This window comes from Protopterus annectens, chromosome 12.part0, assembly GCF_019279795.1.
Source record: "Protopterus annectens isolate FY-2018-M chromosome 12.part0, PAN1.0, whole genome shotgun sequence".
Classification (NCBI taxonomy): domain Eukaryota; kingdom Metazoa; phylum Chordata; order Ceratodontiformes; family Protopteridae; genus Protopterus; species Protopterus annectens.
In genome coordinates, this window is record NC_056746.1 from 701,244,504 (window position 1) to 701,270,106 (window position 25,603).

Below are 25,603 nucleotides of genomic sequence, written 5' to 3' on the forward strand. Positions count from 1 at the left end.
ACATAAAAAAGTTAGAATGTGTGTATTTTGCACAATCGCTGCAGAAAAGACATCATGGTCTGCCTCTAATTATAATAGAGAATTAAAGGGAAGAATCCGGTGGGAGTGGGGGAATGACGTGAGCTTGCTACTAGCTCCTGCTGTAAATCGAGTCAAGTGAACTGACCCATACTGTGTGTAGGCAAAGAAAATGGCCAAAATAATTTTTTCCATCCCAAGGTGCCAGTCCATCAAAATGTGACTTGGGGGGACGAAGACCAAGATGTAGGACAGACAGGGGAAAAAAATTATAGGAGAAAATAAACAAATACAAAATATCAACCGTATTTCCTAGAACGTGAGTTGATGTCTCCATCAAACATAAGCATATCTTTCAGAAGAAAAATGTTCAAAAGCACAAATAAAACTACTACAAGAGAAAAAGCTGAAGATGAGACAGACACACAGAAGCTAATAACAGGAGGGCATGGCCAGGATGCTGAGGAAATAGAATCAGGATTCTTCAGCTCTGCTGTTCTTGACATATTTCTGACAGGAAATTTTTCTTCTAAGTTATCATTTTTTGTTATTTTTTATAAAGACTTAATAATTTTAACTATTCTCTTCAAAAACATCTAAAAATTATTTAATTATTCCTGTATTTTCCTGTCAAACTACACCTTGAAAGATCTATTCACATACAAACAAAAGGAGCTGCAACAAAACTAACTCTCGTGTCACTTCATTAAAGAAGGAGATTCAAATGGTCTTAACTAATATCCAGTAGCTAGCTTTAAAAATGGTTAACATGGACAACAAGATAGAAAATTTCATAGATAGATGCACAAAACAGATGGAATTGTTTCAAAAGTCTCTTAACCAACAGAAACTACAACCCTCAGGAATGGAAGAAGTTCTAATTGATATGGAAAAAAGACTTTCAGAAGATGAAAATAACATTGAATTTTTATTAAAACTGAATACATTTTTGTTAGGCAAATTGGATGATCTCGAAAACAGGTCTTGAAGAAATAATATATGTATTTTTGGGGTCTATATTATAATCTCAAAGGTTTAAAACTTCAAATCACTAAAGATCAAACTTTAGTGATCGAAGTCTTAAACCATCAAAACAAAAAAAAAAATACTAAGTTAAAAAAAAACTAAATAGTGTGTAGGGAGGGGGCAAGCCCCCCTGCACCCCCCCCTACTTAAATATACCAACTCCGAGAATGCACTACATTGAAGTAAATGGAAATCTCCCCTATGGAGTTTTTCTATTTAAATGTTCGATGTAGTACGCTTTCGGTATTCTAGTGTGACAATATCATATTTGATATTGTCATACTCTGAGATTTTAAAATAGACCCGTATTTTTGGGCTGCCAGAAAAAAATGATGGAAACAGCATGATAAACATTTTAACTTCCTGGCTCCCTAATATTCTTAATTTGTCTGAAGCAATATCATATGGCATTGAGAGAGCATACACATCTCTTATAGTGTCTCCTTCTGATAAAAATACTACTTAGAGATCTGTTATTGTAAGATTTTTTCATCACAGGATAAAAAATTAATTCTCAAAACAGTATTGTCAAAATCTCCCATCAAACTAGATGCGAAAATAATAAGATTTGATAATGACTATTCTTCTACAGTAATTTTGAAAAGAAAAGATGTCTTACCTCTGATTAAGGAACTAAAAAAAAAGCAGATTAAAGTTCACTTGCTTTTCCCTGCTAAACTAAAAATATTTCTTTCTGATGAGACAAGAATTTTTGAGGACTTTGACTCTGCAGTTTCTTTCCTAAAAGAAAAAAAAATAACAGAGCAACCTGAAGAAATAGATTGGAGTAGCAGTTCCCTGAGAAGACTGGCTGAGAGAAATGCCTGGAAAATTCATGAAAAAAATAGAAATGAAAAGAAAAGTGACTATTTAATTTGCTTATTTTATGAGTGTGCAGGTTTCATATTTATTATAGGTTCATGTTAGGCTAATTACTTTTGTGAGCCATTTTAAGCATAGTCAATTATTCCTAGTAAGATTCAAACCCTGCACCTTGTGTCTGTAAGGCAAACATCTTAACCATTTGGCCACTCTCACAACCCCTACATGTCAATATCATATTTTTCATTTATTTACTTCAACATAAACTTCTTTACCTTAAAAAGAGGATCTGTAATTCTACAATTTCAAGACAACTTTTTATTATTCTATTTAAGCATTTATTTTTATATATCTTTATTTACTTGTTTTCATATTAAAGGCTCTTGCTGCCCCCATAGTGCCTTTTTTAGGCAGGGTTCAAATAACAAATTCACCACCATAACAGGAACAGGCAAGCAAAAACTGAGGGTAATGCTACTCAATGCTAGAAGTCTAAATCTCAAAATGCACTCACTCAAGGCACTCCTTAAAATGGGGAACATCAATATCTGTGCAGTGACTGAGACCTAGTTCAAGGCTCCAGAGAGCACCCCTGCACTACCAGACTATAACTCATACCACACTTTTTGGCCATGTAACCTGGACCGAAACACCAAAGGCAGAGGTGTGTCCATATTCATTAAGGATATCCACACCTGGCTCCAGGCTAGTTGCTCAGCATAATGCATCTGAGGTTATCCAAGTGCAACTAACTCTGGGCAAAACTGCAATCCAAATTGTAGCTTACTATAGATCCCCCACCATGCCCGAGGATTCCCACTCCTCTTTTCTTGATGTTCTGGAAAATATTAGGGTTCAACCAAACACCCTAATAATGGGCGACTTCAACTACCCCACCATTAACTGGGAAAACTACTTGTGTACCAACTCTTAGTTCAATGCTTTCTGGAATTCATAAACTCCAATGCCCTAGATCAACTTATCCACACCCCCACCAGGGGCAACAATATCCTAGACCTAGTCATTACCAACATGAGTGACCGGTGTTCCACATCTGAAGTCAACTCCTCGTTGGTCCAATCCAATCATAAGCTAATCACCCTTGATATCCACATCCCGCCCCCACACCCCATTAAGGAAACCACAGTAAGACATTTCTCCAAAGCCAACTTCATGCTTCTGAAGACAGAAGTAGTGAACTTCATGACACCCATGCAGATAGACAATACAGTTACAACTGCTGAATCCTACACAAATACACTCTATTAGCACTTACACAAGTTCATGGATCATGCTATCCCAAACAGAACCAAGACGCTATCCTCCAAAAAAAGGAAGCCAATCTGCTGGTCCCCTGCCATAAACAAACTGTACAACAGAAGGAAGAAACTGTTGCAAAAGAGAGTAAAATCCCATGAGTGAAGGAGCTCCCTGATCAGCCTCAGTAAGAAGCTGAGATCCCTTATAAAATACTCCAAAGCTAGCTACAAAAACAAAATTGCCACTAATTCCAAGGACAACCACAAAGCATTCTATAGCTATGTCAAGAATCTCAATGGCAACACCCAGATCTGCTCTGAGTTACAGCACAAGATATTGCCAACATCCTGGCAGATAGTTTCAGTGCTAACTTTACGCCCTTTCACCCCCTAAAGGGCCCATATCTATACAGGAAAAATGCAGAGTCCCTGTAATCACAACTACGCAGGTAAAAGCTGCACTCTCTAAAGCCAAAAACACAGCATCCATGGGAGCGGACAACATCCCAGGCTGCGTTTTACATGAACTTCAGAACAAACTGGCTCCCCACTTAAACACCATGTTCAATAATAGCCTCGCATCAGGCTTTGTGCACACTGAATGGTGCACGGCAACAGTTATCCCACTCCACAAAGGAGGAGCCACCACTGATCCCAGGAACTAACAACCTATTAGCTTGGTGAGCCTGGTCTGCAAGGCCATGGAACATATCATCATGGAACTCATAAACAAAGACATTGGTAACCTCCAAACTCTGGATCCCTGCCAGTTTGGATTTGTGAAAGCAGATCATGCCTCCTGAACCTGATTGACTTCTTTGAGGCAGTCACCAAAGCTGTAGATGAGGATAAGGTAGTTCACACAGCCTATCTTGACCTCGCCAAGGCTTTCGACACCATCCCCCATTCTGGAATTATAGCTAAACACACTAAACTAGGTATAAATCCCTACGTCACAAGATGCGTTGCCAACTGACTCACTGACAGAACCCACACTGTAAAAGTTGCAGGCTCCAAATCTGACCTCAAAGCAGTGACAAGTGGAGTACCACAGGGTTCTGTCCTGGGACCTCTCCTGTTTGGTATCTACTTCTCTGAAGTACAGGCTAACACAGAAGGCCTCTGGCTAATGAGGTTCGCAGATGACTGCAAACTAAGAGCCATAGTCAAGTCCCCAAATGGTGTGGACATCCTACAGAAGGGCCTCGCTGAGACAGCTGCCTGGTGTCAGAGCCATGGCCTCAAGCTCAATGTCAAAAAGTGCAGTGTCATCCCCTTTGGTAAAAACTCTGTACCTATGAACTACCACATAGGCAGAAATCTACTTAACACCGAATGCGTGATAAGAGACCTTGAGACCCAGGTGGACAGTAGTCTCTCCTTTGATAGGCACATCACCAAAGTAGTCAGGAAGTCCTTCTATGTGGCACACCTCATCATAAAAGGGTTCTCATCCAGAAAAAAAGAGGTCATTGTTCCCCTCTATTCGACACTCATTAGACCCATTATTAATGCCTCTTTCAGAATGTACCTCACAAGACATCTGCAGCAGCTAGAAAGGCCACAGTAGTACCTCACAAAGAGGATTACTGGCCTCAAACAAATGCCCTACACTGACTGCCTCAAAAAACTCCAGCTTTACTCCTTAGCATATCGCTTACTCTGAGGTGATCTCTGCCTAACATATAAAGCTATGTCAAGCCCAGAGCTGTTGGACATGCTGCACCTAAAGAAATCCCAATCCCCCCAAGCTACATGCTCTAGGGACCTAAACCTTGTCACCACAATAAACAGGACATGCTAGAGGGATAGATTACTGTACCAGAGACTTCCCATACTCTGGAACAGGCTACCCATCTATGTCAAACAAAGTTATTCATTAACACTCTTCAAGAAAAATCTTGCTGAATGGATGGGAAATAGTAAATTCACCCAGGGGATCATTTCTGTGTCTCTGCTTGACAGTGGCACAGGAAAAAAAACGTTCTTGGGTGGCGTAAGCCAGGGAATCTTGTTGGCTAGGCTTACATAGGTCCTTGGGCCAATAGCCTAGTACCTACCTATGAACTTATGAACCTATAAGTTTCATTTAAATAAGTCAAAGTCAGTGCATTAACATTTAGAGCATACTGACAACTGATTTAGCAAATAGTTTGTATATTTGAGATATGGAACTTTGATACTTTAATTAAGTTATACAGTCTAACTACATGGAGGGGAGGGGCATCACATCTAGTGATTTAGTCTTAATCTAAGTTCACATGACCTTTCATAGAATGACTTATTACACTCTAAGTGATGAAATGTTTTTACTTGCTTTAGTTAAACAGATGCAGCCTACATTCCTTTTTTAACAGACTAGAAGTGCATTTTCTGTGATTATGATTTTTACATCTGTAATAGGATCATCGAAGATGTTTTCGTGTTTGAAGTGGTTGATTTGGCATGTTAGAGGAGTGTCGGTTTTGAAGGTAGGCTCTTTAGTTTTGTCTTGCTTTAATATCTTTTTATAATATAACTGAGGTACTTTGTGTGGATCAGAGTGAGTTTATTTATCTTTAAGAAGCGTTTCCAGATGTAAGCACATGCATATAAGTAGTGAGCACATGCAGGCAGCAGTGCCATTTTGAGAGAACAGCCAGATTGTTAACATGTATGAGTGTGGTAGTCATTCTGTTTATAAGTTTATTTAAGCTTAAGTTACAAAGCCTCATTCCTGATGTGTTTGTGTGTAATAAAGCTGCTTGAATGCCATGAATGTTCATCTGCTTTATCCTGACCAGACAAGTGAAATGACCAGTGTCAGAACCAGGGTTAAGAAAGCAACATCTTCGAGCCATGAGGTACAGAGTTGAAGGTGAAAGCAGACTAAGCAGCTTGAGTTAAACAGAACTCAGACAAACAAAAAGGGCCATAAATGAACTCAAGGTAACCAAACCTGCATAAATTATTTATTTGGTAAAGAAAATGAAGTGGAGCATTTGTAAGGCACAAAACGCATTATTAACCAAACGAGTAGCACAAAATATATTATTAAGCAAACGAAAGGCACAAACCACATTATTAATTAAATGAAATGTTCAAAACCATGATGTTTTATAAAACCAGCAGAGTTATTCATATGAGGATCAGGATTACCTTTGGTTTGCATAACGAGTATATTTAAAGTGAAGGAGGCACAAGAAAAGTGTACTGAGCATGAAAAGAGATTAAAAGTGCATAACAAGTACAATAAAAAGGGAAAATTAAGCTTAAAAGCAAGACCACTGCATGTTTTTTAGGAAAGGACTGTGTTTGGACATAAACTACTATTTCGCATTGACAAAAGCCATTCAAAACATAACTAGAGTCGAATGAAGTATCTCAGAGTGTGCAAAGTGTTTGCAGAGTATGTGCTTCATTACGGTGCAATTAATTCAAGGATTCTGCTGTGTACAAATTACAGTTGTATGGAAGAGTGCAGTCAAACTACAGCCATTTCAAAATGTTTCTAGTGCTGGGTGCATTTATTCAGAGAGTGCCACCATTTCAAAGTGTTTCTTGCACTGTACAGAGTTATTTTGCAAAGTACAGCCATTTTGAAGAGTTTGTGTGCTGTGTATAGTTTATTTGCAAAGTGCATTTATCCCAAAGTGTTTCTTACTCTGAGCATCTTCTGTTATGTACAGTTTATTCACAAAGGCTAGTAATTTTGAAGTATTTCTTACACTGATAAGGAGTGGTTTCATAAAGTACAGTGATTTATAGTGTCCTTGTGCTACAGAGACTTATTTGGCAAAGTGCAGTTATTTCAAAGAGTATGTTGTGCTATTAGGCATAATTACAAGTACTGGCATATATTAATGTGTGCATATTCATACATAATTTCAAGCACCTTCACCTCTGTGTGTTGATATGGCAGAGGCATTTCCCAGATCAAGTCCACTTGTATTTGATCATAATATAACAGAGAATTGGAGAGTATTTGAGCAGGAATTAAATATTTTCATACAAGCATCTTTTTCTGACAAAGGTGCACATATGAGGGCATTTGTTTTGCTTTAACTTATCTAGATCAGAAGCTATTTAAAGAGAACATTAATTTGTGTATGCACCAGAAGTATATGTGTGTGTGTGTGTGGGGGCTATCATATTGTGGTACTGACTGAATAAAAGGCGGACCCTGAGTGCTTGAAACATAAATTTAGAGAAATATGCAACCCACAGACAAATATTACATTAGAGAGGCACTTCTTTTATACAAGAGACCAAAAGCCAGGTGAAACTTTTGCAGCTTATATCACTGATTTGAGAAATACGGCGGTGGTGATGCTGCGGTAGCGTTGTCGCCTCACAGTTAGATGTTGCCCGTTCGATTCTCAGTTAAAGCGTGTTCTGTGTGGCAACGTGCATGAATGGGCGTTCCTTCGTTGAAGGTTGTGCGTTAGGCCCAGCAAGCCAGCACATCAAAATCTACTGCCAATTATTAGCAGACCGGTGTTCCACTGTGGCGACCCCTAACCGGGAAAAGCCAAAAGAAACAAATCACTGATTTGAGAAATAAGGCCAAAACATGCAGATTTGGTGATTTGAAAGATGAAGTAATAAAAGACAGGATTGTGTGTCATGTTAATAGTGCTGCAGTGAGAAATATTTTGCATTGTGACCGTAATTTAACATTAAGCAAGACACAGAGATTTGTCAAATCCATGAGATAACACAAAATCACACAAGTATGCTTACAAGTGATAAAAGCATGGTTTCAACAGCATGCAACATGTGGCAAGCAGAATCAGGCATAAGCACATGGTAGCAGCAACCACTGAGGGTCTGGCTAGGAAACCTTGCAGCTTTCTAGCAGGTTTCAAGCCTAGCTCAGTAAAAAGGGTATGTTCACTTTAGTATAAGAGTGGGTCAGCAAAACCCAAGTCAAGTCTTATTGTTAACTGTCATATTTTTGGAGCCAACCATGAGTCTAAAAGAGATAAGTGCTTAGCATTTGGTCAGCAATGCCACAAGTCTAAAAAATGCAACCATTTTCAAAAGTTTTGCAAATCAAGCAAGCCTCATTCAGTTATTAAGGAAGGTCACTCAAAAAGCAAGTTGATCATATAGAAAGCTGCAACCCTACTTTCTATATAGATGATGTATCAGTGGTTATGGAAAAGGTTAATGCAGTAGTTATTAGCAAAGAATGAAGTATTTTGTACTGTCCTGATCAAAGGTAAACCCACAGAGCTCAAAGCAGACACAGGTTCAAAGTGTAATATAATGTCAACAGAAACATTTGCTAGAGAGAGAGAGCTGGTGAGCAGCTTAAATTGGGCAATTGTGTAAAGCTTGCTGCTTATGGAGGTGAAGAGATTCAAACCAAGGCTCAGTAGTGCTTTCATGCTATTCGGCTGGGAACAGCTACAGCTTGCAATCTTATATAGTTTGAAGACCTGTGCAGTCATTATTAGGTCTTAGAAGACAGTTTGAGAAGGAAACTGCTTTCTTTTACCAAAGAAGTTCATCATGTAAGCACATGTCCCAGTTCTAGCATCACCGATGCTATTTTCTCAGAGTATGCTGTTGTTTTCAATGATAAGCTATACAAACTTCCAGTTGTGTACTGCATGAAAGTGGATCCAGAGTTCAGTCCAGTGGTTAGTCTAGCAAGGAGAATTTCAGTAGCTATGCAGGACAAAGTCAAGGTCCAGTTAGACGAAATGGTGCAGCAAGGTCTGACATGTCCAGTCACAGAACCAACTGAGTGGGTGTATTCCATGGTAGCTGCTTATAAGAAAAAATCATATGAAATCAGAATATGCATTGACCCAAGAGATTTGAACAAGACATTAAAGAGACCTCTTTATCCTATGCATACAGTTAAGGAGATTGTTGTCCTCATGCCAAATGCCACTGTTTTTTCTGTCTTAGATGCAAAGAGTTCATTCTGGCAAGTGATACTTGATCGCAAATCTTCACTACTGACTACATTCAGTACCCCATTTGGTAGATACAGATTCCTCAGGATGTCTTTTGGAATAAATTCTGCCAGTGAAGTCTTTCATTGTGCAATGGAATAATTTTTTTCAGGCTACCAGTGTGCAATAATAGTTGATGATTTACTGGTTGGAGGTAATGGTGAATCAGAGCATGACAGAAACCTCAGGAAAGTTCTGGACAGAGTGCATTAAGTGAATGTAAAGCTCAATCATTTGAAATGTAAATTCAGGCTACCAGAAGTTACTTATGTAGATCATGTATTTACCAGTACTGGCTTACGACCAGATCCATCTAAACAAGCAGCCATTCTTGAGATGCCAGTTCCAGACAATGTCCAAGCCCTACACCATTTTCTTGGCATGGTTAACTATTTGGGCAAATTTATCCTTGACTTTAGTGAGTTATCATTATCAGCACCTTTAATAGAGCTGACGTGCAAAAATATTGCATGGTCATGGTTAGAACAACACCAGAGAGTTTTTGATAACCTCAAACAGCAAATTGCTAAACCTCCTACATTAAGATACTGCGATGTCCATAATCCAGTAGTTCTTTCCTGTGATGCTTCAAAGTTTGGTCTTGGTGCAGTTATTCTTCAAGAAGGCAGAACTGTTGCCTACGCATCTAGAACTCTTACCCAAACTGAGACACAGTATGCTCAAATTGAGAAGGAACCTTTGGCAATTGTGTTTGCATGTTCAAAGTTCCATGATTATATTTATGGCTGAGCCATCCAGATAGAAACTGATCATCAACCTCTAGTCACTATTTTAAAGAAGCCTATACATTCTGCTCCAGCAAGACTACAAAGAATGATGCTCAGATTACAAAAGTACAATTTCAAAATGGTATATACAAAAGGTAAACTTCTTTATCTGGCTGATACCTTATCCAGATCACCCAGAAATACCACTGAACAGCTTGATGCAGAGAATTTTGACTTTGATGTCATGGAAGTGCATAATTTTTCTACCATGAGACTTGATGAGCTGAGAGATCATACAAAGACTGATCCAATTTTGCAAAAGCTCAAATGCTTCATCAATGTAGGATGGCCATCAAAGCAATCTTGTGTACCGCCAGAAGTGCAACCTTATTTTTCATACAGCGATGAGATGCTGATGGAAGATGGTATCATTTTCAAAAGTCCATATATTATTGTTTCAATTTCCTTACAACATGAATATATTGAGATTTTTCATTGTGGCCACCCAGGTTGCAATTCTAACAAAACAAGGGCAAGAGGGCTAGTATTTTGGCCTTCTCTAGCAAAAGACATTGATAAACTGCTTTCTTCTTGTTCAGTGTGCAACAGTACTAAGCTGCATTTGCAAAAAGAGCCACTTCAGCTAAGCCAATTTCTTGAACTACCTTGGTCAACAGTAGCAACTGACATAGTTGAGTGGAACAATCAGCATTACTTAGTGATGGTAGAATCTTATTCTAACTGTTTTGAGCTTGATTTGCTACCTAACCTAACATCCAGTGCTGTTATTACTAAGATGAAACATCATTTCTTAGTCCATGGTAGTCCACACAAAGTTATTTCTGACAAGGATTCTCAGTTTACCAGTCAATTGTTTCAGACATTTGCAAAGGAGTGGGACTTTATCCATGTTACTAGTAATCCTGAATACCCACAGTCAAATGGCTTTGCTGATTGTGCAGTACAGAGTGCAAAGCAATTACTAGAGATGTCAAAGCCTAACAATATCAATATCTTCTTGAATTTACTCAGACTCAGAAATATACCCTGTGACAATCTACCTGGCTTGTCTGCTCAGAGACTTTTATCTAGGCAAGCCAAAACAACCTTGCCTATCATTTCTAGTTTGCTGATGCCTAATGCTAAAAAATGACAGAGCAATTAAAGGCCAACTTTTTAAGAAACATTCTTCTCAGAAGTTCAGCTATGATAAAATGATCAGATTTCTTTGTCTGTTAAAAGAAGGAGAGACAGTGAGGATGCAAACGGTGAAAGGCCTTAATCAAATTGATCAAGTGACAGGTATATGTGCCAAGCTGAGATCCTATGTAGTAGAATCTGAGGGTACAGAGTACAGGAAAAACTGCAGGCATCTTCTTCCTGTATCTGAAATGATATCAAAGCATCGTACCTGTGATACAGACTCTAGATCTCAGAGCAACCCTAAAAATGTTCGTACCGAAGAATATGTCTCAGTATCCATTCCCATTCTGGATGGTGTCCAAGATGTCCACAAAGTTGAACATTCCTTGAAGACAGTCCCCATTGCTAGATCCAGTTCTGACTTTTATGTTACATGATCAGGTCATATTTCTAGACCTAGTGTAAAATAGACAGCGACCTGGACATGATTGTTTTATATGAGTCTAATTTTGTATGATTGCCTATCATATAATTAGTTCTGTATAACTGCATGCCAAAAGGTCATTTCTGTAAATTGCATGTCATTGAAAACTGTGATTTCATGCATGCGCTATTTCTCAAAGAGGGAGAATGTAGATCAGAACGTGTGTATGTACTTTTAAAAAGCATTTCCAGATGTAAGTACATGCATATAAATAGTGAGCACATACAGGCAGCAGTGCCATTTTGAGAGAACAGCCAGAGTATCAACACATATGAGTATGGTAGTCTGTTTATAAGTTTATTTAAGTTTAAGTTATAAAGCCTCATCCCTGATGTGTTTGTGTGTAATAGAGCTGCTTGAATTGAACCCATGAATGTTCGCCTGTTTTATCCTGACCAGATGAGCAACACTTTGGTTTTCCACCAAATTATTGTCTTGGTGGATTTCCTTGGATATTGTTGTTATATCTTTGTTTAGTGGGTTTTCTCAGTGCCTGTGCAGAATGCTTTTTGTGCATGTGATGAGCGTGGGAGTTGTTGTGATATACTAGTGCTTTGAGAATTGGTTGACTGTATGGCAGTGTTTTGGACTGGTTTTCAGGCTTTGTTTTCATGGCAGAGTAAACAGGTTTTTGTTGGCTTGGAATGAGTTGAGTTTAAATACTTGGGATCAACAGTTCAGAGTAATGGTGAGTGTGGAAGAGAGGTGAAGAAGAGAGTACAGGCAGGATGGAGTGGGTGGAGAAGAGTGTCAGAAGTGATTTGTGACAGACAAGTACCAGTAAGAGTGAAACGGAAGGTCTACAAGAGGATAGTGAGACTAGCTATGTTATATGGGTTGGAGACAGTGCATTGACAAAAAGGCAGGAGTCAGAGCTGGATGTGGCAAAGTTAAAGATGTTAAGATTTGCACTGGGTGTGACAAGGGTGGACAGGATTAGGAATAAGTATATTAGAGGGTCAGTCCAGGTTGGAAGGTTTGGAGACAAAGCCAGAGAGGCAAGATTACGTTGGTTTGGAAATCTGCTGAGGAGGGACACAAAGTATATTGGGAAAAAGATGCTAAGGATGAAGCTGCCAGGTAACAGGAAAAGAGGAAGGCCTAAGATAAGGTTTATGGATGTGGTGAGAGAGGACATGCAGGTGGTTGGTGTGACAGAGCAAGATGCAGAGGACAGGAAGAAATGGAAACAGATGATCCACTGTGGAGACCCCTAACGGGAGCAGCTGAAAGAAGAAGAAGAAGGAATTAGTTGATTTTGTGTGGGGTGGCATGCTTTGCTGCTTCTGCCGGATCAGATTAGGGTTCTTTTTGATTTTTGTTGGTAGTATGTTTTGTTTGGGGGAGAAGGCTTTCAAGGGGATGTGAGAGAATTGGAGCTGGAGGTTGGGTTTTGTGTGGAAATTGGCTGTAATTGTTTTTCTGCTGCATCTATGGCTCTGAAGTTGGATGGTTATAGCATGAACAGGTGCTCTGTTCGTATGAAGCTTTTTGTATATTCTCATGCATTCCTTTTAGTCTTCTCTTCATGCCTTCTTTATAGAAATGCTGATTTTGTCATGCTGTACTGGCTCATTGCTTTTTTTGAGCAGGATGGGTTGTAATTACAATGTTGGAAAGCTTAATATGTGTGATTCACTTCATTAAGGAAACATGATGGGAATATAAAGCAAATCTGGTAGCGACATCACACATATATTGATGGATGATAAAGAAATATCACTTCTGAATGTCAAAACCTATTAGACTTGTATGGACTATGTATATGTATATAGTGGGGATATGATATTCCTTCATCAGTCCTGATATCTTTGTGACATTTATTAATTTAATTTTATCCAGTCCAACCTCTAACTTTATAGTAATCTTAATGAAAATGATCTTAGGTCATTTATGTGGGTGCATTGGTAACCTACTTTATTTCTATGTCTGATAGGATTGCAAGAGATTGAGGAGGTTGTGATCCTTCTCTGTATTGCTTTATAGTGAAGATGAAGTATATTTTTTATAACTCTGCTCATTAATGTCCCAAAGTGTTTTATTGACTCTTGTTTCTTTAGTGCTGTAGGGGTTATCAAACTATATTATTTGAGTCAGAATCCAATTGAATAGTTGTATTGTTATAAAACTGACATTATTGCTGAAAATAATTACTCCACCTCTTATATTTTGCAAATAATATTTAACTAACCATTAATATATTTGCCTTGCAGATAAGAATCTATTACATATTATGTGTTATACTATTTTTGACATGCACAGCATGTATAAAAATTTAATATTTAATGGTAAAGGTTAATATTTTTTTTAGAAAGGAACATCCCTAATTTAAGTGAATGGGAGGATAAATATGATGCTTCTACTGACAAATGCGTTCACTGTGCTGATGAAATACTAAGTATACAGTCATTCTTAGGTATATTTGCCAGTCACTATTATAGATTATACAGATTTTAGCCTGCCTTCATAATCTAATGTAACTGTAAGTAGCTCCGTTAAGCCATCTTAATATTTTTAGACTTAGTTTTTGTCCTGAATATAAGCTGATATTATTTATAAGAGTATTAAATTAGCTTTTCAAGTAAGTCACACCTACAACTCAGAAATAACTATGACAGCACTAGATGGAAATTATAATAATCCTCACTAGATTACGTTCATGATCGATAAAGGAATTTTATAACACAATGCTGGTCCAATTAATTTCTTGCACACTTACAAAGTTTATTCTGGAAAATGCATATCTCAGGAAATGTTTTATAGACTCCCATTGCACAGCATCAATAAGTCTGAAGTGTGTATTCAGATGCTTAAAGAGGACTGTGATTACATTTGCATTTAATCTTCTTAGTAAGATGATTTTTAACTTGCTTTAAAATGTTTATGATTAGAAGCTTTGAAATACATATATGAAGAACAGCATTATGAGATTAAATATATGTCCATGATTACTTATGTGATATACTCTATATATTAGGATTTCCATTTATACTTCTACTAAAACTATGTTAATTAGCGTCATGGCAGAGTGCTGCAGTCATTCTATAAATTTATTGAAGGGAATCCTATTAGGACTTTGAGCAAAAATGTGCTGCATTCACAAAAGAAGGCAAATTGACCTTCCCTTAAGCTATTAGAATATGAATAATTAAATAATTAGCAACACAAATCAAGATTAACCAGACTGGGCACTAGTCAATTTGTTCTTAGCACTCTGAAAATGACAGAAATAATTTGACTCCGGTATTAACATGAAAACTAAGTGGTGTCTTTTACTTAGTATTGTATTATGGACTGATTAAGCACACATCTATAAGGCAGGAAGTTGTAACATTTGTAACAGAATAAACAAATCTCACTATAGGTGGTTGATGATGTCATGACAATGGTATTGACTGGCTTGTATTGCCAACTTTGGTATTAATACAGTTCACATGTTACATATTGCAGTTAGAAGAGGTAAAAAATCATTTCTCTGTAAATTTTAATAAGAGGGGGAATTTATTTGAAATAGATGAAACACAATATGATTTTGTTTCATGCTTAAATGCTAGTATTGTCATCATTGCCACTGTGTTTATATTTTATAATTAATATAATTTAGACTTAATTATGACATCAATACACTGCGGTCATGCCTCTCAGCTCCTCTTTCCCAGATTCTGGGTGGGACTGGGGGATGGTTGGGTGGCAGGGGTTCAAAATAATATTATTCTATTTCACTTAAAATTAACATGTCTTAACATTGGTAAATAATAACTATAAACTCTATGTTGTTATTGACTATGACCCTCAGAGAGTTACCAAAAGAAATAAAAATATTAGAAGCTTCTATAACTTTTTAAAGAGAAACTGCTTTTATGATTTTTTGGGATATGTTGATTAGAAATTATTGACTGATATGAAAATAGGTGAGCCTATAGAATAACAATCTAGCTGTTCACTGATTAATATTAAAATCTTAGGACATTTGTTCTGAACCTATATCTCTTCACAATATATCTCTTAATTGTCAAGGTTTTCACTGAGTGATCAGAATTTGTTTTGTGTCTTTGTTCTGTTCCTTGTGAAAAATATGGCTTTTTGGCAGAACTGAAGATTGAGGACATCAAATGATGATATACATTTACATTTCTGATCTTGAATCCTTTGGAGAATGTATATTGATGCATGCCCTGTTGATCTGACTGCCTTCTGGATTTGTGAGAACAATATTTGAATCCTCTTTCTGTTTTTTTGGTTCTTTGCCCCCATCTTGTCACGTCTTATTTGGGGTTCATGTTTTAGGGGGCTGAGAGGTTTTTTTTGCAACAAACAACACTGATGAGTTCTAAATCTGGTAGTGGCCAATGCTTATATATTTGTATATTTTTAAATTATGTATATCTGACATTTATATATTCATGTATAATGAAAACAGTACTCTTTCTGACATCAATTATAATTTAGATTTGGAAAATCTACAGAAGTCTTGGCTTTGTTTTAATTTAAAAATGTCAGATAAATGCACAGTTTGTTGGCGATAAACTATTCCTTTAAAACACTGTTTAAATATTGTCTTATACAACATTTCACAACAAATACTTGACTGTTGTAAATAAATTGATGGCTTTCTTTGGTTTCCAATTTGTTATGTTATACATGTATGCAAACTGTGACTTCCTATGAAAATACTATGCATACGGATATATATTTTCTAAATTGTTCAAGCATATTTCATTATTTTATATGGTACAAGAATATTTTCTTAATTATCATAAGGAAGTATTTCTATACAAACATTCACTGGCTCCTTATGACATGCTCATAATGATTAATACTTGTATTGTCATATATTTGGTTTCTGCTAATATATTCAATTTGTCATTTGATAACAGCCTTCAGAGACTACTTTACCTTAATCGTTGGATGGACCATTGAAGGTAAATAATGATGTTTCTCTTCACTACTTCTGAGATCTGGTATATTCATGAACAAATACAAAGGCAAAACTATCCAATAATATTATAGGCTTTGTTTTAGCTAAGCTGCTTGAGAGAATAAATCTTGATCTTATTTGCATTATGGTGGGCTCTTCCAGTATTGATAGAATTTATTATTTAGATTGTTACACAATTTTCTTTTTGGAATCATATTATTGTATTTTCACGTGGAATTAATGTAAACATCTTTGTTGTGTGGCTCTGATCAAATTCAGTTACATAAGTTTTATGCAAGATCTATTAAATAAATGTATTCTTATTTTGGCAATATTATTTAAAAATCTTCTAGATCTAATATATTTATTCACTTATATTTCATTGAACTTTATCAATAAATACAATTCTTAGGAAATATTGCATTATATAAAACTGAGCTTTTTAATAAACATAAGCAATAACTTGTTCAACTCATACAGATCTAGTATAATATGAGATTTAATTCAATATTTATATATCATTATTTGGATATTTTTCTTTATTTTATTTTACTATAAAGATATAGATATGGAATGGTGTTGATGAAGTAATTCTGCTTCTTTTGTTGGATAGGATGACTTGGATAGAATTGCTATCAAAGTCTGGAGTTATATACTCCATGTGGGGTAGGATAGTTAGAACTTCATTATGTTGTATAGTTTTTGAGATACATGTTATTTTTTTGGTGTCTACAAACAAATTACTCTTACATATTAATATTATTTCAAAATCCACTATACTTTCCACAAGTTACATACATTTTTCTAGTTGTTTACATATGTTAATACATTATATGTTACAGAAATCATTACATAAAATATTATTTAGGTTATAATAGATGATAAATTTAAAGTGTTTATCAATTAATATTAATGGTTTAAATAGTGGTTGCAAAAGGAGTAGTTTCTATAAATATTTAAAACTATTCTCACCTCAGGTTATATTTGTCCAAGAAGTGCATCTATTAACAAACAATATAGATAGACTTAATAATAAGCAATATACAGTAATAGCTAGTTCCCAATTTAATAAAAAAGAGGAGTAGCTATTTTGTGGAAAAAAATCTTTACCTATACCATGTATTTTAAGTACCTATAATGATAAATGTATGTTTTATTTAGCTAATAAATTAATTAACAAGAAAACATATTCCTTAGTTAATCTATATTGGATACCTGGTCTAAGTCTCAAAACAGCTAAAATTCAACTAGATCAGGTCCTTCAATATTCAAAGGGTAGCCTCATCATAGCTGTAGACTTTAATTGTATTTTATATGAAAAAGATACCAATACTAAGGGGAAGCGTAACATATCTGCCACTGCCAAAGCATTAATAAATTTTGCAAATATATTTAACATTAAAGATACTAATGGATTTGTAGTTAAAGACTCTCTTTATTTCATCCATTTCTCAAATAGACATGACACACATTCAAGAATTGATAGATGTTTTGTTTCAAATAATTTAGTTACTTATTTAGACAAAGATAAAATAATTCCATGCCCAATTTCAGATCACAATGCTATAACATTTGATCTTTTGAACTGTAACAATAACATTCATATTAAAGGAATTCCAGCATATATTACAAATTTGAAAGATTTTTAAAGAATTTTTCAACAAAGAGATACAAACTTATTTAGAATTTAATAATGCAAAAGATGTATTAGAAACGTATATATGTGATGCTCTCAAATCCTATTTATATGGAAAAATTATAAATTGGTATTCTCTAAAAAGGAAACAATGGGATAAGGATTTAATTGATTTATATGAAAGAAATGATACATTAAAACTAGAAAATAAAATTAACAACAGGATCTTATTAAAACTAATAAATGAATTACAAAATAAATATTTAGAAATTCTAAATCATAACATTAAATTGTACTTGGAAAAGATTAAATTAACAGATTACTCAATAAACCCAAAATCTTTGCGTAAAATTGTTTCTAGAATTAAAATTATAATCAAATCAAATCAGATTAAAAATTATGCACTCAGAATAAAAAGAAAAAAGTTATCAAAATTGAATATATACTTAAAGAGTTTAGAACACATTTTATTAAAATTAGTCAATTCAATCTAGTCATGGATTCGTAAGAAGCAATAAAACTACATATTAGAAAATACATCAAAAAAGATTGATAGATCAACATTTGAAAATAATTGATAAGCCTATATTGATGCTTGAACTTACAATTCAAATAAACAAATTAATATCCATTAAAGCACCAGGAGATGATGGCATAATACTGGAACTTTATAAACTAATGCCCCAAAATGCACTAAATATTTTACTTTTCAGCTAGCTAAAGATTTAACGGTAGTCCTTCCTTCATGGAAATAGGGTCTATATTAGATCACCGAATGCTTAATAAAGTGAACAGTGATTAATCAACCCTATGTAAGTGAAAGCTTACAATGTCAAACTGTCAGAACAGCGATTTCCTTCCAAGGGAAAAAATTGCTGTTCCAACAAAAAAAAAAAAGAAAAAAGAAAATACTTTAAACATTACATTAAGTGGAGGGCTTCGCCCCCACACCCCCTACTTAAATATACCAACTCCAAGACCGCACTACAGTGCCAAAAACAGCAAAGTAATGAAGCAGCCAAGTGAATTCTTTCCCAAGGAAAGAATTTGCTTAAAAGCCACTTTGATATTTTGCCTTTTCAGTCTTTTAAGTTCGACCGAGACACATTTGAAAGAATGCATCTTCGGTCTTCTAATAGGAAACCATGGAAATATATGCTTATTCCCCCAATTTTAAAATCTGATAAGGACCCAGTTGAATGTGCATCTTACAGGCCTATTTCATTATTAAATTCTGATTATAAATTAGTTATGTCTATTATAGCAAGTAGAATTTAACAATTAATTCCATACCTAATTAATAATGATCAAACTGGTTTTATAAAAATGGGAATTCTTATACTAATATCAAAAGAATTTTAACTATAATTGACTACACTGATAATATAAAGGATTATTTGATATTAGTAAGTCTAGATATCAACATTGCATTTGACACGGTTAACTGAGACTATCTTTTGTTAATATGGCAAGAATGTAACTTTTCAGTAGACTTTCGGCAACTTATAAAAACTTATATGATAATTAATTTACCTATATAAAAATAGGTTCTTCTATCTCACTATCAATTTCCATAAAAGATACAAAACAAGTTTGTCTGCTGTCACTCATATCATTCACTTTAGTTATGGAACCCTTTCCAAACTACATAAGATCAATCAGAAGTTAAAGGTGTACAACTTGGTCATAATCTAAATTTAAAAATACTTTTATTTGCAGTGAATATTTTATTGACATTAACAGATAAAAATTATCTTATTTCCCATTTTAAGGCTATCAAAAAAATGTCAATCTAAATAAAGCCTCATATTTAATGAAGATAAAACACAACTTTATGTATAAACTCTAATATTTCTAACACGGTAAAAGAGTATTCTAAATATGTAGTTAATGATGATAAAATAAGATATTTAGGAATAATATTAACAAAAACATTAAATATGTAATTAATATAAATTATAGTGACAATATAGACAAAATTAACACTCTTATTAACAAATGGAATAAATTCTTAATGGAAAGACATACAAGAAATTATCCTTATAAAAAAACAATCAACTAATCTATAAGCATTATAATAAAATTACTAGCAGTAGTTTTCTTTGGTTATTAAAAGATTTTATATTGGAATATCAAAATATATTAATAAATTCAACCTGCATTGCTATGACTGTCTCTATCTTTAGAAATCTTGTTTATAGAGAGACAGAATATAAAGCCTGGTTATTCGTAACATTTCTTACAGCATATGCACAAAACAATATTAACTAATTTAATACACTTACAATGAACATTTTTAAAGAAAAGCAGTTAATGTTCTGGTTTCAATTAATAAACAAAGAAAAATCTCTAGATTTTATATTAAATAACTTTAACTTAAATAGCGAAATGTGGCTGAATATTCAAAACTGTAGCTATGTTTTAGAAAAGAGAATAACTTTGATGCATACTTCAATAAAAAAGGAGATTTCAAAACTTATAGAACTTTTGATACATCAAAACTTTCCAGAGAAAGGATGTTTATCCAAGATTTATAAGTCAATTAAAACTAAGTCAGATTTTTATAAAGATAATTATTGGGATTACTTTATAAGTATTAACAATTATTACCCAAGTGAAAGTGAGAAAAAATTATACTTACATCTTCTGCACAAACCACAATGTCATTAAAGTGGAAATTTATATATAAAGCCTTTATTAAACCTCATAAAATAGAATTAATGTCTAAAAAAGAAGTTAGTTGTTGAAAATGTGGATTGAATATTAAAGCTAATTGGCAACATATGATGTGAATGTATTATAATTAAATAATTTTGGAATTATGTCAATTATTTTTTACAGGCATTATTCATTGATAATTTCATGTTCAACAAATCACTAATTTTGCTTAGTATTCCGATTCCTGCATGAGTTAAGAAAATTAAATACTCTCTTCTTTGGACTCTCCTATCAATTGTGAGGAAAGTGATAACAATTTGGAAAAGTGCTTCTACTCTATCAAAGAAATAATTCTTTAACATTGCAACTGAAACCTGTCAAATAGAGATTTTATCACTTAAAGAAAGAACCACTAGAATGACCTTGTCTTTAAATTCATGAATGAAACTCAATAATATGATAAATAAATGGACACTAAACCAGTCATGAAATATACATTTGTTAAATAATTTGATTTATCTTCTTATATAAATAGACACCTTGTAAATAGCTGATCTTGTTTTTTTATTAATGTTTAATATTTTTTATGTATTAATGCAATTTCTATATAAACATTGTTATGATATGTTTTTTATTCATTTATAATTCTTAATAAAATATTTAGAAAAAAAGCTAACAACAGGAATATACAAACATAATAACACAACCAGAGGGGGAGGAAAAAGGGGGTTATGTTTCACAACAGTCTAAAGGCTGCAAATGAAACATGTAAATTGAGTACATTAGGGAGATGGATGATTTGGAAAGGGAGAATCCAAAGCATAATTGTCACTGGTAATGTCTGTGCCCCAAATGTGCACAATCCAATATTTTGATGAGTTATTAATACTTGGTATGATATAGTAGAAAAAGAAGCTGTACAAATAGGGAGAGGACGGCTTCAATGTTACCTTCAGGCCTGAATTAGACAGGTTAAAAAGTGAAAACGAATATAGTATCAAGGCCCTGAACTGGTTAAAAGAACATATAGAAAAATGTGATTTAATAGATATATGAAGAGAAATGAAGGGGGAATTGACATAGTAGAGTGGACTATTTCCTTAAAGGAAATAGGAGACAGGATAAAAGTGATACAGATAGATATTTTTAATAGATATATTTTAGATCATGCTGCCATACCCTTAACAATGTTAATAGATTGAAATCAGAACATAACAGGCATTTGAAAATGGGCTTGGTACAAATAGAAAATAAAAGGACAACAGGAAAAGCTAAGAGACACAAAAAGTGATACTGTACAATAAACATGGAAAAGAAAGCTTACATAATTTATGCTGTGAAATATCGTACATATGGTACTAACATGAGAATATTCCATTTATGGTAAAACACATCAAATAAAATAAGGAGTGAAAGGGGAGAGGTAAAAATAAAATGTAGGTGTGGAACATGTGATGTAAGAATGATGCATATGTTCTGGGAATCCCGGAAGTTGCAGTAGAGGTGGCAACAAACAACACAGGGATGAGAAGAAATTTTTCATAATTACACAACATGAAAAAGGAAAGCCTTTGGACTGGGAATAGAAAGGGAGGGACTAGGCTCAGAAAGAGAAGACCTTACAATAAGATTAATGCTAGCATTTATTCCAAAACCAGAAGTTGTAAAGGAATGGAAAGCAGCACACAGTAATAGACTAGGAAGTTTACATTTATAATATCTTAAACTAATATGATGAATAGAGGCAGAGCATTATTATAAAATGAATGTGATGGACAGAAAGCCAAAAAGTTTGAATCTTCTGACTCAATTTTACTGCAGTTTGAATAAAAAAAAGAAAATTATTTGATCAACTGGACATTTGATAGAAGATGGAAGCTATAAAACAAGAGATTGTAGTGAAGCTAAAGGCAGCACTAAAGTCTTGGGTGGGGGATTTAATAAAGCCTATGAATGTAAGCACGTTTGCAATCCAGTATGCACTGTTGAGTGGCGCGCATGAGCATGCCAACACAGAAAGTTCCGTGGCAGGCAAATCACCTCATAAAGAGGTGAATCTCATGCAAATGAGGCAAGTAGAGTGACCCAGCAAGGAGACAGGCAGCTCAGAGCCCATGTCAGTGTTCGTAGTGTACATGGAAAAATTCTGTGTACAGGAATGTAGACAGCCAAAAGAGGCTGTAATGTTTTTACTTTTATTTTATTTATTTTATTTTACATTTGTTGACCGGGATGGTCCGACTGGATGCATGTCCATTTTCAGCGGAGGCCCGGGGAGAAAAGCTCCACAGTGAAAAGAGTACACATTCATTTATATACAGGTAAATACACAATCACATGAATAATACTTCGGTCTGGTTTAAATACATTTGCCAACAGCATAATTTGATCACAATTTCTAAATACAGTGTTATTACTATATCTTGCTACACTATCCTGGCCCTTGTAGAGTATAGTCAGACGATGAGGAACTTAATTACTGTAGTACAAGCAGAGATAAGATTTGGTGAACAGTTTATTTACAATTATTACGACTAAGACAAACAAGAATCACACCTAGTAGTACAGAAGGAGTAGGTAAATGTTAGGTGTTTTAGAGGACTAGTCTGGATTAATGAATAGCTGGATTAATACATGGGCATAGCCAATGTGTCTTAAAAAATTGTTTAAGATTGTTTTTAAATTGACAAAGGGAGGAAGTAAGTCTAAGGTTATTAGGGAGGGAATTCCAAACCTTTCCTATAGAATGTAGATAGATGGATGGACAAAAATGGACAGAATGGCATACCACAGACAGAAATGAATGAAACTATCCTCTGTGTGTCACAAAAGTTACAGGAAAATATGTTAATATAATTTTTTTTTTAAATCTGGGCATGTTTGCATGGCGTGTCACAGTGCGCAAGCATGCTTTATATATATTAAAAAAAAAAGTGGAAAAACAAATCAATATTATGATACAGAAATGCATTACTGGACCCTGTGTGGAGTATCTACAATGGTGCATTGGTGTTGTTGCTAACACAGTAGGACTTGGAAGTGTGTAGTTTCCAGCTTGTGAGCTGGGATCCCTATGCAAATGAGGTGGAGTTACTGAATGGCAGAAGTGGGTACTTGTGTTCACATATCCCCTCCATGTAGGTAAGCAGCCATGTTTGTGTCCACAGAGGAGGTAGCTGACATCAGGAGAGGGTGTGTCAAAGATCTGCTAAGCTGGTTGGAGCTTAGCTGTGCCTATTTGCATGGCACTCTGCTGTGCCTGTGCTGAGCATGTAAAGTTTGAGGGGTGTGTACACTGACTTTTAAGCTATGTTTACCTATGGGGCATGTGTTTTCATGTGTTCTCTCACTGTACCACTGTGCTGAGCCTGGAAAGTTTGGGGTGGTGTCCAATGATTCTAATCTTTGTTTACCTGCACTCCGCACTGTTTGCGCAGTGCACCACATTGCAGAGAGTATTTAAAATCAATTAGTTATGAACCTTGTTTAACTTAAACTATGGCCAGTAAATGATCTTACTGATATACTAGTCAGGTGGAATGCATAGGTAGCCAATCACACAGTCAGGACCTACAGTAGAGCACTATAAAGTATGCATAACCCCTACATTCTGATTTTTCACACAAACTCTGCATCATTAGAGTACATACTTGGGAATTTTAAGTGAAAGAATGCTAGGGGCTGCTTCAGGTCTGCTGCATCTGTATGTGCTAGATGCCAAAGTCAGTGTTGCTGCTGTTGCTGCTCACAATAGGCCTAGACAGAGAAGGAGAAGAGTGTTCAGGCCTAGGGTAACCTTCCAGGAGCTACATAAGCTGGAGATTGTGCCGGGTGGACAGAGACATACTACAAGAACTCACTGGGCTCTGCTGCCATCAATTCAGACCCAGAGCTAACACAGGGAAGCCCATTACAATGGAAACAAAGGTATGCGTAGACCTTAGAATAATAGCCACAGGTACCTTCGGAAGACCAACTGGGGAAATGATGGGGGTCTCACAGGCATCAGTATCCAGGTTACTCCACCAGTTCCTGGATGACATGCTACCACATGCCAGTAATCACATTTATTTTCCCCTCACCCCTGAGACAAGGGCCAGCAAAATGCAACACTTCTACCATGTAGCACACTACCCTGAGGAAGTGGGTGCCATAGATTGCATTCATCTTCATATCAAGGCACCACCTGGTGAGGAGGGCAGAATCTACATCAACCACAAGGGGTATCACTCCATCGAATGCCAGGTCGTGTGCAATGCCCAGGGTATTATTATGAATGTGTGTGCTGGCAGTCATTGCAGTTATCATGACTCTCATATCTGGCAAGTATCACAGCTGTACTAGATGTTTACTAGGGTGAACATTCCACATGCCCCTTTACTGGTGGATGCTGGCTATGCCCTGGAACAGTGGATGATGACACCCATAAGAAATGCACACCCACAGAAGAATGCCATAATGAGGCACATGCACAAACTAGGAACATCATAGAGCATGTGTTTGGGCTGCTGAAATTACGGTTACAGTGTCTCGATATATCTGGTGTAGCTCTGCAGTACTCTCCAGCCACATGTGCACATATGTTCACAGTATGTGCCATGCTGCACAATATGATCCTGCAGAAACAGCTGCAGCAGGATTAGCAAAGGGATGGGATAAATAGCCCCCCACCAGTGCCTAGAACACCACAGCCACACTCACAAGGGGACTCGGAGCAGGAGCCCCTGATATGCTTGATGCAGATGTAGGCATGCCCAGTATGCCCTGGCATTGAGTAAGAGACAACACATACACATTCACTGACACCCTAGGGTCCTAGGGACTGACACCTTACTCCTACTTACATAGATATAGCAAACATGTTGATACCAGGCAACCCACACAACCTGTACCTATCCATGTATTGGTTGTATACTGCTTGCATCACACAGAGTCAGCCCTGAACTACAGGCCTCGCAGCTGC